This window comes from Falco peregrinus, chromosome 7 (assembly GCF_023634155.1).
Source record: "Falco peregrinus isolate bFalPer1 chromosome 7, bFalPer1.pri, whole genome shotgun sequence".
Lineage (NCBI taxonomy): Eukaryota > Metazoa > Chordata > Aves > Falconiformes > Falconidae > Falco > Falco peregrinus.
In genome coordinates, this window is record NC_073727.1 from 43243181 (window position 1) to 43258973 (window position 15793).

General features: G+C 41.8%; 1 protein-coding gene across 15 annotated transcripts in view; it reads right to left on the bottom strand.

The window, feature by feature from the left end:
• ARID1B (AT-rich interaction domain 1B) overlaps positions 1-15793 on the bottom strand; it is a 335994-nt gene that overhangs the window by 252431 nt on the left and 67770 nt on the right. The gene's annotated exons all lie outside the window — the stretch shown is intronic.

Consider the following 15793-nt stretch of genomic DNA (forward strand, 5'->3'; position numbering starts at 1 on the left):
ATGCTTCTGAACATCACGAACCCATAATGCCCACCCTTAAAATACAGAAGCAGTTATTTTAAATGTTTGCTCTCCATCGGGACACTACTGAGGCAAATCGACAGAGGAATCGTTCTGATGCACTGACCCAGAAGCAGAATTGTGGAAAAAAGGCATAACGCTAAAATAGACACTGAAAGAGAAATGCCTTTTTTCTTTTTCAGCAATAAAGTACTTATTTTTGTAAAATATTTTGCCCACAACCCTCACGTTTTTAGCATTTATGTGTTTAAGCCTCACACAAAAAACTTAGGGTCTGGCATGTTTTTTGGTTTTGTCTAGTTTAATCTCTCAGTCTCCTCCTCCCTACTAAGATTTAGCTTTTATAAAAAATAAAAGCAGAACAAGTGCAACACAAAATAACCTGTTCCAGGTCCTATTAACAGACAAATCAGCACATGTATCATGCACCGAGAACCCCCCACACATGGAGAATTTAAGTTGTAACCAAAAGTCAATTACGTCAGAGGAATTTTCTGCATCAGTTTTATATGTAAGCCTTGAATCAACACACACTGACATTTTCTTCAAGTATTTGAAGGAGCACACTTTTAACAAGCTCCTGATATTGTGTCTATATTGCCCGGATTTTAGGTACCCTTGCTTCTTTTCCCGAAACACTGGTATTTAGTACCATTTCAGGTGAATGACAGATGCAGCACAGGACTTCTCCCTTCTAGAACGGACCTCCTGTTGGTCCTGCGCATCCCCTGCCCTAAGCAAATGTCTCAGATACCCGACCACATCTGAAATGCTTTTATCTCTGAACCATTCCCGGTGAGTTTCTGATACACTGATAAATCTGTTTACTCAACATGTAAACACATACCTGTTTCTACCTAAAGTTAACTTCCTACATTCATTCAACAATACAGTAATATTTGCTAGGCAATAATAATAATACAGAGTCAAATTTAAACACCTGCTTAGGCTGTTTTTACTATCACAACTTGATCTGTTCCTATTACTTTTGCCAGAAACCGATCATCCTACTTCCTGCTACCTGCTAAGGTCAGCGCTGTAACCGCAGTGCTGTGCTTGCTCTCTTTCACTTGCGCTTCCATTTCCTTCCCCATCATTTCACAGGCAGTTAGAGGTTTCTGTGACCAAAACAAGCCCTCCCAACAAATACCCTCTCCCCGCTGATGCATAAATGAGGCAGTTATAATGCAAACTAAAAAGGGTGTGTTGGAATATCATCAGGCAAACAGACAGCTGGAGTCTGCGATCTGACAGAAGACCACATGGTGATTTGCCCATCAGCTGCAAAGGTTGCAAAGCCTGGACTGGTTCCTAGGAAATGCTGAGGAGAAACCTATGTTGTGGTCCATCTGGGTCCCAGTAACACTAGGAAGAAAAAGGGAAGGATATCCTGACAGCAAAATAGGGGCTTCTGGAAAGAAGAGAAAGAGGATTTGAATGCCTAGTCAACAGGATGTGACAAAACAAGAGATCAGATTCACGTGGAACTGGACTATTTCTAGAACAAAGATACTTGTACAGGACGGCTGGAGCTCACTTGAACATAGGAAACAGGTTGCTCATACCTAAGGATCGAGAAAGAGGGGGGGGCGCGGCGGGGGGAGGAGGCAATCAGAACACATGGTTCAAGTGTGAGGCATTGCTACAACAAATGAAGACACGGAGATTCTGGGTCATCAAGTGAAGATGCCAAGAAGAATCAAAGAATAAGAACAGATACAGACAACTGCAGTGTAAACAGGGTGGCAAGAAGAAAATCCAGCAATACATTGCCTTCTACACAAAGCAGGGGAGAAGAAGAAACACTGGATCACTGCAACATCAAGCCTCAAACAAAAGCACTAGCAGCAGTCACATCAGAAATCTGATAGAAGGGAGACAATTAGTGTGTCTCTGTTTGGCATCATCCTAGGATACAAATACACAGGGATGACAGCCAGTGACAAAGTAACATTATGCTACACAGAGTTTAGAATCAAATCAAATGAAAACTCCACCTCACCAAGCAGCAGAGGTCTGGAGCTTGGTTGGATCAGGAAGAGTGAGTGCTGGGACCACCAGGCATGGGCAGCCTATGGTAACACTGACAGCAAGACGCTTGAGATCAGCAAAGGCACGGTGCAAGACCGTATAGAGGCACATTTCGACTCCTCCCAGTAGACTGAGCAAGCAGACGACAAAGCAGAGACAAAATATCAGGTAACTGCAAAGCTGCTCCATGATGCTGCTGGTTAGGGAACCTGCACGAGAAGCCACTGCTTTTGGCTCAGTCCTGAGCAGCGCGAATCATCTATTTCTACCTACATCCTACAGCTACAGCACCACTACGCATCAGTGACCACTGTTGTGCTTAACTTCAAAAAGTGTAACTACATAGAAAGGAGAAAGCTTGTTAAAAGGAAGCTCTAACAGCTATGAGAAACAAAATCAGACTGGCAGCATCAAAGCTGTTCAGCAACAACTACATGGAAAGCACTGAACCAATATTCACCACCAATTCAGAAAGACTTTAGATGAGCAAAGGGACATTCGTACAGCTCATGGCAGGTTTCTAGAAGCAAAAAGGCACCCTTCGGTAAGCCAACACCAAGTCCAAATGAGGAAAACGGAAAAGAATGTAAACTCTGGCACTCTATAATAAGGCAGGCCAGAAAGAACTGGAGGAACAGCTAGGAAAGGGAATCAAATGAGTAATGAATCATTTCTTCAAACAAGTCAGGAGCAGGAGGTCTGCCAGAGAGTCTGAGGTGCCAAGCGATGATCAAGGTATAAAAGGAGATTTAGAGAAACAGGGCCATCACACAGAAGCTTAACAAATTTTTTGCACTACTGTGCACTGTGAAAAAAACTCTTGGGAGGCTCCCATGCTGGACAAGTCCTTCTTTGTGAGGGACTCAATGAATGCATCTGAATCTGATGGGACTATTCATGGAACAAACTGACAAATGGAACGGTAAAGAAATGCTCAAGAACATACAGTATCGGCCCAGACGTCTAAACAAATCCAAGAATGAAAGATTAATTACTAATGATGGTACACTTGGAGCTGCTTTGGTAGGTGAGAATTGAAGTATGGCTCCTCTTTTTTTATTTTTTTATTAAGGGGGAGGGGCAGGACTGATGACTGTTCTGGATAAATCAGGACAGGTAAGAATGAAAATCAGAATTAGGAAACATCAACACAGCTTTTGCAAAGGAAAATCCCTCAGTACAGACTTCTTGTACTTCCTAGGAAGGGTCAAACACAAAGATTCAGAGAAATGCAACAAGAATGATCAAAGGTATGGAACAGTTTCAATACAGAGAAGCTACAACCCTCTGAGTATGGAAAAGACACCATAAAGTAAGAATATGATAAAAAGCTACAAAACCATCTTGTCCAACACAAATGGTAGAAGCGAACTTCAAAGCAAGAGATAACCAGGTTCTCCAGTCACAGAGGTAGCAGATGTTTGAAACCTCTTTCCCAAATGATGTTTTGAAAGCTGAAAGTGTATGTGGGCTCAAGCAAAGCCTGCACAAGTTCACAAAACACAAATCCTCTGAGGGTTACCAAATACACAGAGCCACATATGGCTCAGGAAGTCCCTGAAATGAAAATAGCTGGAAGCCTGGAGAGTATTGGGGGAAGTATCACATGCTCGCTTTGTTCTGACTCTTCTCTAGGCACCCAATTAAAGCCTCCACTGTAGGCAGGATACAGGGCTACATGAACCCTTGAAGTGACCCAATACAGCCATGCCTGTGTTCAAACCACCTCTTTGCAACAGTATTTTGTCTTGTGAGAAAGCAATGAAAATCTGGTGTGCAAAGTACTAAGTAACAAATGTAAGGAACCTGGAGAACCAATAACACCTTGATTACCAGAAGCTAGGAGACTGCTCCAATTCCTTAAATGTTTTCCCTAGCCATCTGCTTCCAGGCACTGGTGCAAAAAAGGGTACTGGGCTCTTTCTTTTGACTTTATGCATCAGTTACTAATGTTGGCATTTTCATCCATATTCTCCCAATCCAAACTGGTTTTAAAAAAGGAAAACCCAAAATGCAACAATAGTCCTAATGCTACATGTACTTTCAGATGCTATACTCTTCAGTGCACAACCCATCACCACTGCCTTAGCAGAACATTCAATATAATTTCTGTGGCTATTTAAATAAATAACAAACAACATGCAAATTAATCCTCCTGCTTTAGTGATGGAGATCACAAGATACCGCTTATGGACAAATGTTTATTAAACAGCATATAAAAAAGCTTAATTAAAATCTCCCCAGAACAAAACAAATCTGAAGCCAATTACTTACAATGCTTGGAGTGAATGACCTCCTCCTTCGTAAGGTAAACCCTCCCTTCCTTTCTCCTTTACACCCACATTCTTTGTGGCCACACAACACAGGAGATGAGAACTTGGGAACTTCAGCATGCTTGTGGTAATGCACACATTCTTGGGACAGTTCAAAAGAGAACAGACCCAAGTTTGAATCTATTTCTAGGCAAGCACAGAAACTGTAGTAATTTGCCTCTTATCTGACTTGCACGGTACAAATAGCATTATTTTAGAAGTATGACTGACCATCAGTGGTTAAACCACTCTGAACACAAACAAAGACAAGATGAGAATAAAAGAGGAACAAAATTGGCAGCCAGAATGAAAAGGTGGAAGAAATCCAATTAAACCTATAACTTAGCCCATTATCTTTAATTCTTGCTTGAACAAGGGGTCTTGCGGCAGACATTCCTTGTCCAAGTAATACCTTGATAGTAATGGAAGTTTTAAGCAATTTTTGCATGCATAATCCATAGCTGATGTCAAAGGAGAAGGATCATTAGACAGCATTACAGTAATTATAATAATTTTTAAAATTAAAATGTAACAGAATTAGTGTGTTAGCATAGGTACACTAATAATACCAGCAAGATGTACCTACTGCTCTTTTAAACCATCCTAATGGCTGGATCCAGACAATAATGGAAGAAACTTTTATGTGTTCCTTATCAGAAAAAGCTCTGCCAAGTCACCCTGGGACCCACCTGAATATGTCAGTCACCGTGACATGCTCACCACCCGGAAAGTGTCCTGGCAACACTGACCACTGCTTCTCCCCGCAGCCTATCTGGTGCCCAAAAAGTAAGTAGGCCCTGGCTAATGTCAGTAGCAGGCAGTAACACAGTTCAGAAGCCTTCGACCACACTGTCACGATATAAAAACCTGGGGCAAAAGGGTGTTTCTGGCCTGATTAGCATTAAGCTCCACCCACAGAGAAGAAAAGCTGAACCCCAGAGGCAGGGGTGGCCATCAGAAGGAACAGTGACACTACCTGATTCAATGGCTTGCTGCTTCATTGAGAAACAGTAAGAGAGACCTGAATATTGTGAAACAAGTACCATCTTCAGAAACATAATCATCGCTAATGTTCCTCTTTCCTAGCAACTATAACACGGTAATTACATAGAAATCAGAATACAAAATATATAGTGAGTGGGATCCCCAGAAAGAAAAATAAAAACAACGCTTGGTACTTCATGTCAGGAGTAAAATAGCACTTTCTTTAACAAAACATTATAGCCAAATTTAATTCTAATTCTTTTAATTCTACAGTGGTCACTTCAGTAATAACTACAAAGAAAGCTGTCGCACAGTTACCATCAAACCTTCAAATAAAACTCTCGTGACTTTCTGAAACATCTACTGCTTTGGTCTTCGATTTCCAAAGCCAGACCTCTGCTAAAACTTAAGTATTTTCCCCCAGACACTCAGACCGTGCATTTCACCATACTTTTAAATACAGAGTTATAAAGGAAAACTAACCCTCTGACTTTCATGTCCTTATAAAAAAAACGTGGTTTCTATCTAGAACTTTCGAGTTCATGTAAGCCCAGGTCTTCATCTGTATGTTTAGCTGGATGAGAGAAAGAAGAAAAATATAATATGCTTATACAGCATAGGGGAAACCTCTGGCACACATTCAGTGCAAGATTCTATCCCGGTTAGTGCAGTTTGGTCTCTTGGCTCAAATGACCATGTCCAACCCCACCGTGCTTGTGCACACACAGTCTTAACGAAGGCTACAAGTCCTTCTCACTGAATGAGAAAAAAAATTCTAAAAGGAAACCAAGTTAAAAGCTGGGTGTTAATGTCAAGGCTATTAATCAGAAATCTTGATGCTAAGGCATTTTATTTATATATCCTATAAATTCTGTTACTTATCACTTAGCTTTGACCTTTTGACAATACACTGGTTACAATGTTCACCTATGTTACTGTCTTTCCTAGACTGCTTGCCTTTACACTGAAGTATGAACTTTAAAATCTTATTAAGAGGCTTTAAAATATTAACACCGGGCCTGATACCAGTCCACCCTGCGACCCAGAGCAAGGAAGCAAGAGGATAAAAAGCATGCTTCTGTGTCACAGCACAATAATTCCCATCCCAGAACTTGCAAGGTAGCGGATTTTGCAGCGTCATTAAATGTATGTCTATGTTGAAGACTGCAGTGCAGTACACGGATCTGCAAACTAGCTCAGATACTGGAAGGAGCCTACACCAAAAGCTGTGCTAGGCTTATTTGCCCTGCTCTATAAAAGGGTGAATTAGGTCAGAGGGAGATCTACGCTCTTGTAGACAGACTGCTTCTTGTACACAAGCCAGTTCATTTAAAAAGGTAGCTCAAATCTCTTTACAATACGCTGCAGTCTGCAATGCAGTCATACCCTGTACTACTGCTAATGTGCAGGACAGAAAGGACAGGACTTTGAACACATGCCTGTAGTCCCCTTTTCCTCAGAAAGTGCACAACAGCATGATTACACCAGTTGTCAGTGCAATGTATATGGCATCAAATACGTACCTGTCATAAGGTGCTCCCTATATACTGCCTTTTACAGTAGCTTAAATCAAAGCAACAGAAGTTAACCCATTATTAGTACAAGCAATTTTCCTCTCTTTCAAAAAAGAGAAACTATAAAAAAATAAAATGTAAAAAACTACTAAGATTACATGATTAAAAAACTCTCCAGACAGAAAATACAGAAGTTAAGCTTCCAAAAGCAACATTAACTGAGCCATGTTGCACATATATAGCACCTTCTCTTTCTGATTTATGTTGTCAAAGGCATTTCATAAAATATAGAGGACGTGAAATGTGGCTCAGTTAATGTGGCTGCTAGAATCTTATCATTTATGTTTTCTGACTTCTTAGCTGTGCAACCTTCACATCTTATTAACATAGTTTTTTGCATAGACTGTGCTATGGAATAGTACTTATGTTTTATGTATTGACATATTTTTGATGTACTGAGATTTTGAATAAGTTTGCTATTCTTCATGATGAGAGCCAAATAAATAAAGACTACCACCACAAAATAGTCAATCATTTATAAGGAAAAGCAATATCTCTCCTTCCAAAAAAGAACACTTTGATTCCCTTGTCAGAAATTGATGAAAACTACCTCTGCTGTAAATGCTAAAGCTATGCCAATATCGCAACCACCTCCCACTCCCACCTTCCCCTAAAAATGGCAAACAAACAAAAATAACAAATTTGCATGTTTTAGATGAGCTAAAATTAGTTTCAAGGGAGAGGTAAACATCTGAGCCTAGAAACAATAGGAAGAAATTTTTCCTACACAAGAGCCTGATAGTATTGATTTGTACAGTGCATTACAGTTTGAACTAATGCAAATTTGGTCCTTTCTGACAATTTAGGGATAAAAATATAATAATCTCTAGTAAGAGATTTCCACATTGTTATATCCATCCCCTCAGACTGACACCACAGAGAAGACTGAAAATTTGCAACAGGATTTTTTTTCAGAAGTTATTTTAATATATTGTATTAAAAATAGAGAAATCATAGTGCCTATATATATACACACACTTAAATGATGACTCATATCTATTCTTACACTCTGCCTTCCTTCCTTTTTTTAAGTGATCAAAACCATCTGATCATGTAATCTGCTTAAGTAATAGATTTCCATTCTACAAACCAACATAAGAAAAAGCACATCAGAACTGCCACAACCAACGTGAGCTTCACCTGGTCCCTATGGTGTCACCAGTGGTTGATGCTTCAGTAAAAAGCATGCAGGAAACCTCCCTCACTGCACTAATAGTATGAAACTCACCTACAAAATGCCAGCTGTTAAAGAAAAATGCAAAAGCCTGTATTTCACCTGATTTTTAATCACGTAACATTTATCACAGGGCACGTGTGCCTCTATGAATGGACTACACTACAGTCTTTGGTACCCAAATCCTGTATTTAACATTTATTCTCCAAGAAATTGGCAACAGTTTTGACCACTGTTTCTTAAATGGTAGTTAAAATAACATATGGTTAAGAAAATACAGATTTTCTTAATTTTTCTACATTTTTCTTCAGTCAAGTTTTACAGTGCCACTCAAGTCTCCTAAAGCAGGGAACACAAATGAGAGTTACAGGTTGAGTCTGACTAGCTGGTAATCTAACAGCACAAGTAATCCTCTATTTTTATGCGTTTATACACATAGAGACTCCCAGCACTTCACTGGAACTGAAAAACCCCTCTGTAAAATGGCTTTCACTCTACATTTCTTCTGGCACACAATCTTGGTAGCCAGAAGAAATGCAAACATTAGTCTTTAATTGCAGTAGTGAGAAACGGCAGAAAGCACACACACCCTGTTTACCATCGCTCCCCCAACATCTTGCGCACCCATGAGTTTTCCTTCTTTCTTCCAGTCTCTTTCAAGAGAGAAGGGTACTTTTTAATTCATTCATGTGCTCCTCCAAAGGTATCAATCTTGATGAATACTGTCTTTACCATTCCTAAGTTCAACGGCTTTCAGCGCTAAATCATTTGAGATCGTTCAGAGCCCTTCACTGTACCTCTTAAAAACTGCAAGAGAAGAATATAAAATATCTTCCACAGGGAGCAATGCTGGGTACTCTTCAGTAGGCCATGCCTTTCTCCTCCTCCCACCCAAACTTGTTCAGTTCCACCAGACTGCTGGGCTTCATCGACCTTCACAGCACACACCCTCTTCCCTTGACAGCTGTTCTTCTTCTCCTTTTATCCTATCCTGCACCTAAGGAGGAACAACCCCAGGCACCAATATACAGTTGAGGCCACCCAGCTGGAAAGCAGCTTGGCAGAAAGGTATTAGGGGTCCTGGTGGACATCAAGTTGAACATTAGCCAGCAATGTGCCCTTCCCACAAAGAGGGCTAATGGTATCCCAAGCTGCATTAAATAAAGTATTGCCAGCAGGTCAAGGTAGGTGCTTCTGCTCAGCACTGGTGAGACCATACCTGGAGTACTGTGTCCAGTTCTGGACTCCCCAGTACAAGAGAGACATGGACATACTGGAGAAATTTCAATGAAGGGCCACAAAGACAATTATGGAGTTGGTGCACCTTACACATGAGGAAAGCCTGAGCGAGCTGGGACTGTTCAGTCTGCAGAAGGGAAGACTTGGGGATCTTATCAATGTACATAAATATCTGAAGGGAGGCTGCAAAGAGGACAGAGCCACGCTCTTTTCAGTGGTGCCCAGTGACAGGACAAGAGGCAATGGGCAGGAGGTTCCCTCTGAGCATCAGAAACCAAATTTTCACTGTGAGGGTGACCAAGCACTGGAACAGGTTGTCCAGAGAGGTTGTAGTTTCCTTCCTTGGAGATACACCAAAGCCATCTAGATACACTCCTGAGCAGCCAGACCTAGCTGGCCTTGCTTGACCAAGGGATTTGGACCAGATGACCTCCAGAGGTCCCTTCCAACCTCAATCATTCCATGATTTAATAATGTGGAGCTGCTCTAACCATACAATTGTCAGAGAGCAAATTGTGCCTGACAAATGTGGTGGCCTTCTACAATGGGGTTACAGTGTTGGTGGATGAGGGAAGAGCAACTGATGTCATCTAACTGGACTTGTGCAAAGTACTTGACACTCTTCTGCACAACGCCCCTGCCTCTAAACTGAGAGACATGGATTTGATGGATGGGCTGCTCAGTGGATAAGGAATTAGCTGGATGGTCACAATCAAAAAGGTGCGGTCAACAGCTTGATGTGCAACTGGAGATCTGTGATGAGTGGTGTTCCTCAGGGGTTGGTACTGGGACTGGTGCTGTTTGACATCTTTGTTATTGACATGGACAGTGGCACCGAGTTCACCCTCAGCGAGTCTGCCAACGACACCAGGCTGCGTGGTGTGGTTGACATGCTGGAGGGCAGGGATGCCATCCAGAGGGACCTTGGCAGGCTTGAGAGGTGGGCCCGTGCAAACCTCATGAAGTTCAACAAGGCCAAGTGCAAGGTCCTGCATGTGGGTCAGGGCAATCCCAACCACAAATACAGGCTGGGCAGAGAACAGATTGAGAGCAGCCATGAGGAGAAGGACTAGGGGGTGTTGGTGGACAAGAAGCTCAACATGACCCAGCAATGTACGCTTGCAGCCCAGAGAGCCAACCATATCCTAAGCTGCATCAAAAGAAGCATGACCAGGAGGCTGAGGGGAGGTGATTCTCCCCCTCTACTCCGCTCTCATGAGACCCCACCTGGAGTACTGCATGCAGCTCTGGAGCCCCCAACATAAGAAGGACATGGACCTGTTGGAGCAAGTCCAGAAGAGAACCATGAAGATGATCAGAGGGCTGGAGCACCTCTGCTAAAGACAGGCTGAGAGAGTTGGGGTTGTTCAGCCTGAAGAACAGAAGGCTCCAGGGAGACCCTACAGCAGCCTTCCAGTGCCCAAAGGGGGCTTACAAGTAAGCTGGAGAGCGACTTTTTACAAGGACATGTAGTGACAGGACAACAGGTAATGGCTTTAAATTGAAAGAGAGCAGATTTAGATTAGAAGAAATTCTTTACTATGAGGATGGCGAGGTGCTGGAACAGGTTGCCCAGAGCAGTTGTGGATGCCCCATCCCTGGAAGTGTTCAGGGCCAGGTTGGATGGGGCCTTGAGCAACCTGGTCTAGCAGAAGGTGTCCCTGTCCATGGAAGGGAGGATGGAGCTAGACGATCTTTAACATCCCTTCCAACCCAAACCATTCTATGATTCTATAATTGAGCATCTTAGCAGAAAGTTAACAGCCAAGGGGCACACCCAATTTCTGGCGTTCAACTGAGAACCCCTCTGGTTTTGGCCCACACACCTTTGACAAGATCACCACTTTTGATAAACCCCCACAGCTCTACCTCCTGGGCCTGACTCTGAAACAACAGCAACCTACTGCTCTGCTACACACTGCAAGTCACCTCCGGTCCCAGTCCTTCACTTCTCTGAGGGACATCACACTTCTAACCATGAAAAACTTGCCATGCACATGCAGTGGGAAAACAGATTTATGGCTCTTCGTGTTCCCATTATGGATCTCAAGCCCCAAATAGTGTCCACAGCATAGGTCAACGCACAAAAGAAAAAGGCATGACCTCCCACAGCTATCATTTAGGTTCAGCAGTTTCCATGACAAATGTAGTCATTCGTACAGTCCAAATTCTGCTAGTTTTTTCAACTACAGCAGGATCAAAATCATACTTTTATCTGGACACTAAAAATTCCCCAGACCAAGAAATCCTGAAGCAAACAGAACAACTGGCTGAACCAACTGGGTAAGAAAATTTGATTACGTCTCTACCAGTCCAGCATAATTTACTGTCTTGCAGCATAGCATTATCTGCTTAAGATCAGGATCCCATTCCTGTGGTACAGTCCCTCAACAGCAACATTCCTACCAACATAAGCAAACACTCTGGAGTACTTATGCTTGCTTAGAAAAGTAATGAATACAAAGCAACTCCTATCCAAAAACCCTCTTCAAATTAATGCAAATGAACAGCAGAAAAAAAAAGTGGAAGGTGTAAATCTTTTCCGTGCTGGCTTTCCCTTCACTTTCTCTATTGGGAACGGTTTAAAAAAAAACAACAAGTCAGCCTCTTAAATAAGAGTACTTACATAATGGTCCAAACGTTACAACCTAAAACTGTAACACAGCTATGACTTCAAATATTGCTGCAAATATTTTTAAAAGAAAACTTTCAAACCCCTCCATGCAGTCACAGAGTTCAGGTATTTGATTTGTTCTATTTTTATTATTTAATTTGACCTATTACTTGGCACTGGAAAACATCAAAAGACTCCTGACTGAAACATCAAAGACATCAATCTTACAAATTCATGGCTGAAACCATATAGCACATCATAATTTCCTAAATAATTACTTTTATTATACTCAAAATAAGATGATTATTGTAAATTATTCCTCATATCAGTTTCCACAAGTAAGTCTTAGAAACATCTGCTAAATGTAAGTATCTGAATACAGATAATCCAATTCACGTAACATTATCCTCAAAATGGAACAGAAAAACAAACAAGAACCCTTATAACATCACTTATCAAAAATGACCTGGTTTTATTAACTGAAAATAGCCCCCTTAAAACGTATGCTGAATCAACCATCAAGCTCATTTATTCATTCTGCCAACCTACTAGAATTCTTTTTTTAATTAATATTGTAACTGATCTTAGCTCAAATACTGTGCTCCATCAGTTAATCTTTATAATACCTACTATTCTTTCAAAGCATCCAAGCATCTCCAATATACCCTTGCATGCTCCTTCCCTTTCTTGAAAGCTTAAACTCCCCTTCCCCCTCAAGTCGGGTTGTTTTGGGCTATTATCTGAACACCTATTTTGTTAAACATTCACAAAACAAATTCTTACACTCACAATAAGATGCTTCCTTCTCATTTATGGCCAGACTGAAGTAATATCTACCTGTACACAGAATTAACACACAAGTATATAATTGTAGTTTTATGCTCAAGTGCCCCAATTATGTGCTTTAAAACACTTTAAAGGATCCATCAGGAACATTCAATACCTCCAAACTGTAAAGTCTAGAGGAGTGTCTTTTGACAAAACAGCTGCATTACGGGGAAATCTTTCGGTTAAAAACAAAGAAACCAATCAATTTTGGTGCTTTTTTTATCCAAGGCACCCAGGCTAAAGAATGGTGGGACCTGTCTGGTCCAGCACATCTTGCCAGAAGTAACAGAGAAGCAGGAAAGTGAATAGTTCATTTTGCTTTTGCGTAGTAAAGGTGCGCCAGGTAGCCTTTTGCTAAGCACGTAAGGGGCCCAGACTTTAAGTTTGTTCAGAAGGGTGATTCAGGATGCCTGCACCGTGCAAGTGAGGACCCTACACCTTCCTCATTTCACTCCCAAGGTAAGTGCGACTCCCCATATACACTCTTTGAATATTCAGTCCTCTGCATTCTCACTTCTCCTTACAGTCTACTGTTAAGAAGCAGGCTTTTCCAAAAAGGGCTGCAGGAGGTGACGTTCAATGTTTTTTTTCTTACCTAAATAAAGGGAAAGGAATAATGAAGGGAAATCTACGTTAATCCACCTGACTTTGCACTGAAATGGATTACAAGTGCTCACATGATGCCTTACGCTTTTTCACCATGACTGGTGATAAACTTGCAGATTCTTGCATTGGTGGCTTTTTTGGTCCCCACACCCCCCTAACTCCAGCAGACATAGAGGAGGGTAAGGATGGAATTGGTTTTGTTGTTTCCTATGACAAACACATATCAAGTTCTTAACAAATAAGAGGTGTGGAAATCAGGAATGGTAAAAATACTAAGTATAACAAAAAGGTAGACACTTCATGGCATTAAAAAGCAACATGCAATGAGCTTCAGGTGAGACTCGAAGATGGTTAAATAGTGAGGTCATGTTAGCAAAGATTTTCCTCAATAAAAAAGAAAACAGACATGGTAAATTACAGTGAAAAAATGCAATGCTCTGTGCAACTCATATGAGATTTAGCATCAGGTGTCAGGTGCATGTAGCCACTGTTGACCACCAACATGAGAAGAGCCTGTTGAGGGGTCACAGTCCTCAAGGACAGATGACAAGTATGAGGCAGACTGAGTCAAAATAGCAGTTGCTGTTTAGTTCTCCAGAGGGGCCAGAGTGCTAAGCTCTTCCAAAGGTGACGGAAAAAGCACACGTTCTCAGGAGTGAGCCATTCAAAACTGTTCTACAGGAAACTCTACATGCAGAAATGCCCCTGAGCTCCTCCTCATCTAACCCACCGAGTGAGTTCCTGCCACATAAATGTCCAGTGCCCCTCTGCATGCTGAGGGACTGGGTAAAGAAGGGGTCTCCTGAAAAGTGGCACCACAAAAAGTAGGACTGCCTCTTCTGGAGAGACAGCAGGGCACAGTGGGAGTTGTTTACTTCTTGTATAATATTCCAGAGGCTAGAGCACCAAGACAGCTGGTCTATAGCTCCAAGCCAATTACCTGCTGCTCCACAAGTCCCACTGGCTTCTCTTTCCACCCAGCCTGTCAAGTCCTCTCCCATAGCTGGTCTGATTCTCTATCAAGCCATTCCACCACACCAAAACAGCAGAAAGTCAACAGAAAAGCCTTCTGCTGGCTTAGTGCACAGAAACGACTCCATGTGGTCAGATGAACCCAGAGGTGACCTAAGAGAAGCGACACTGCAGCTACCAGTTGGGTTGGCTCTAGCTGCTGTTGAACTGCAGAGTCTTTGTTTTTCCCTAGGCTCTCCTCATCCTGCGTATCCAAATGTGTAACTCTCACTTTCCAAAAAAACACCCCATATGCAAAGTAACAACTTCCAGCTCTCCAGAAGAGAGGACATGCAGAGCCCTTTAAGACACAGGTGCTGCAAGAAAGCAGCAGCTCAAAGCGAAGTTATGAGAGGAGACTCTCTCCTTGATTTTCATGAAGGACCCTGGCTTTTTGGGTCTCCTCAAACTCAGACATGTAAATTTTGCCATAAAATTTAACCCACTTTAAGCAGGAAAGCGGTCACTGCAGCTTTCACCCAGAATGACACCGAAGAGGAAAGCAGTGATGCAGAGATGGGGACACACACACAATTCTCTCTCCCTTCCTTCCTTGCAGGAAGCAGAAACAATTAATGCATTTCAGGGACATTATTTGCATGAAAGTAAGGCCATTTCGTAAAACACAAGTGAGCAATGCCCCTTTAGATTAATTCTTGAATATTACTAGGTCAGCAATCACTTTTCTGTGTTGGTAGTTAGATATTTAAGCCTCCCATTTGGTTTGGCAAATCTGAGTACCAGTTGTACTTCACTGGCTACAGCACTGTTCAGACACGAGCTTCTAAGATTAAACTAAGCTTCTGATCTTGCAGTTGCATAACTATTTAAAATATTTCAAACAACAGGTCAATATTTCTCAGCAGTTGTATGTACCTTCCAGAGCACTAGAGTTCACGTGTCCTGAAAAACAACAGGCAAGCTGTATTTTAATTTTAAAAGCAGACACTTCCACTACTTAGTTGACTCTGAAGTATATAAATCTGATTTTTTGGAGAGTATAAAACTAGGGAGAAAAGCTTAGGAACCAGCACTGTCTGCTTTGGAGGGAGTACTTACCCATCTGCCCTTCTGGCCAGAGGTTTAATAGATTTCTATTTTTATAAAGGACATAAGGGGAGGGGGTGGCTCCATCAGTTTCCTACCGAAACCCAGCTGCCAAACTGGATGTGCCAAAGGGGAATTTTAGGGAATTTTAAAGAGATAACCTCTGCTGAGACTGCAATGTCAGCTTTGTAACCTCATGACTGGAACATGTGCAGTGAATGCTGGATTGAAAAAGCTGTGCTATGGGAGTTAGAAGAAAGAAAAGGAGAAAACACAAACAGCATGAACTGGGATTATTACTCTGTGATGAGAAGGGGACTGGAGCTCAGAAACACTGTTAGTTCACTATGAA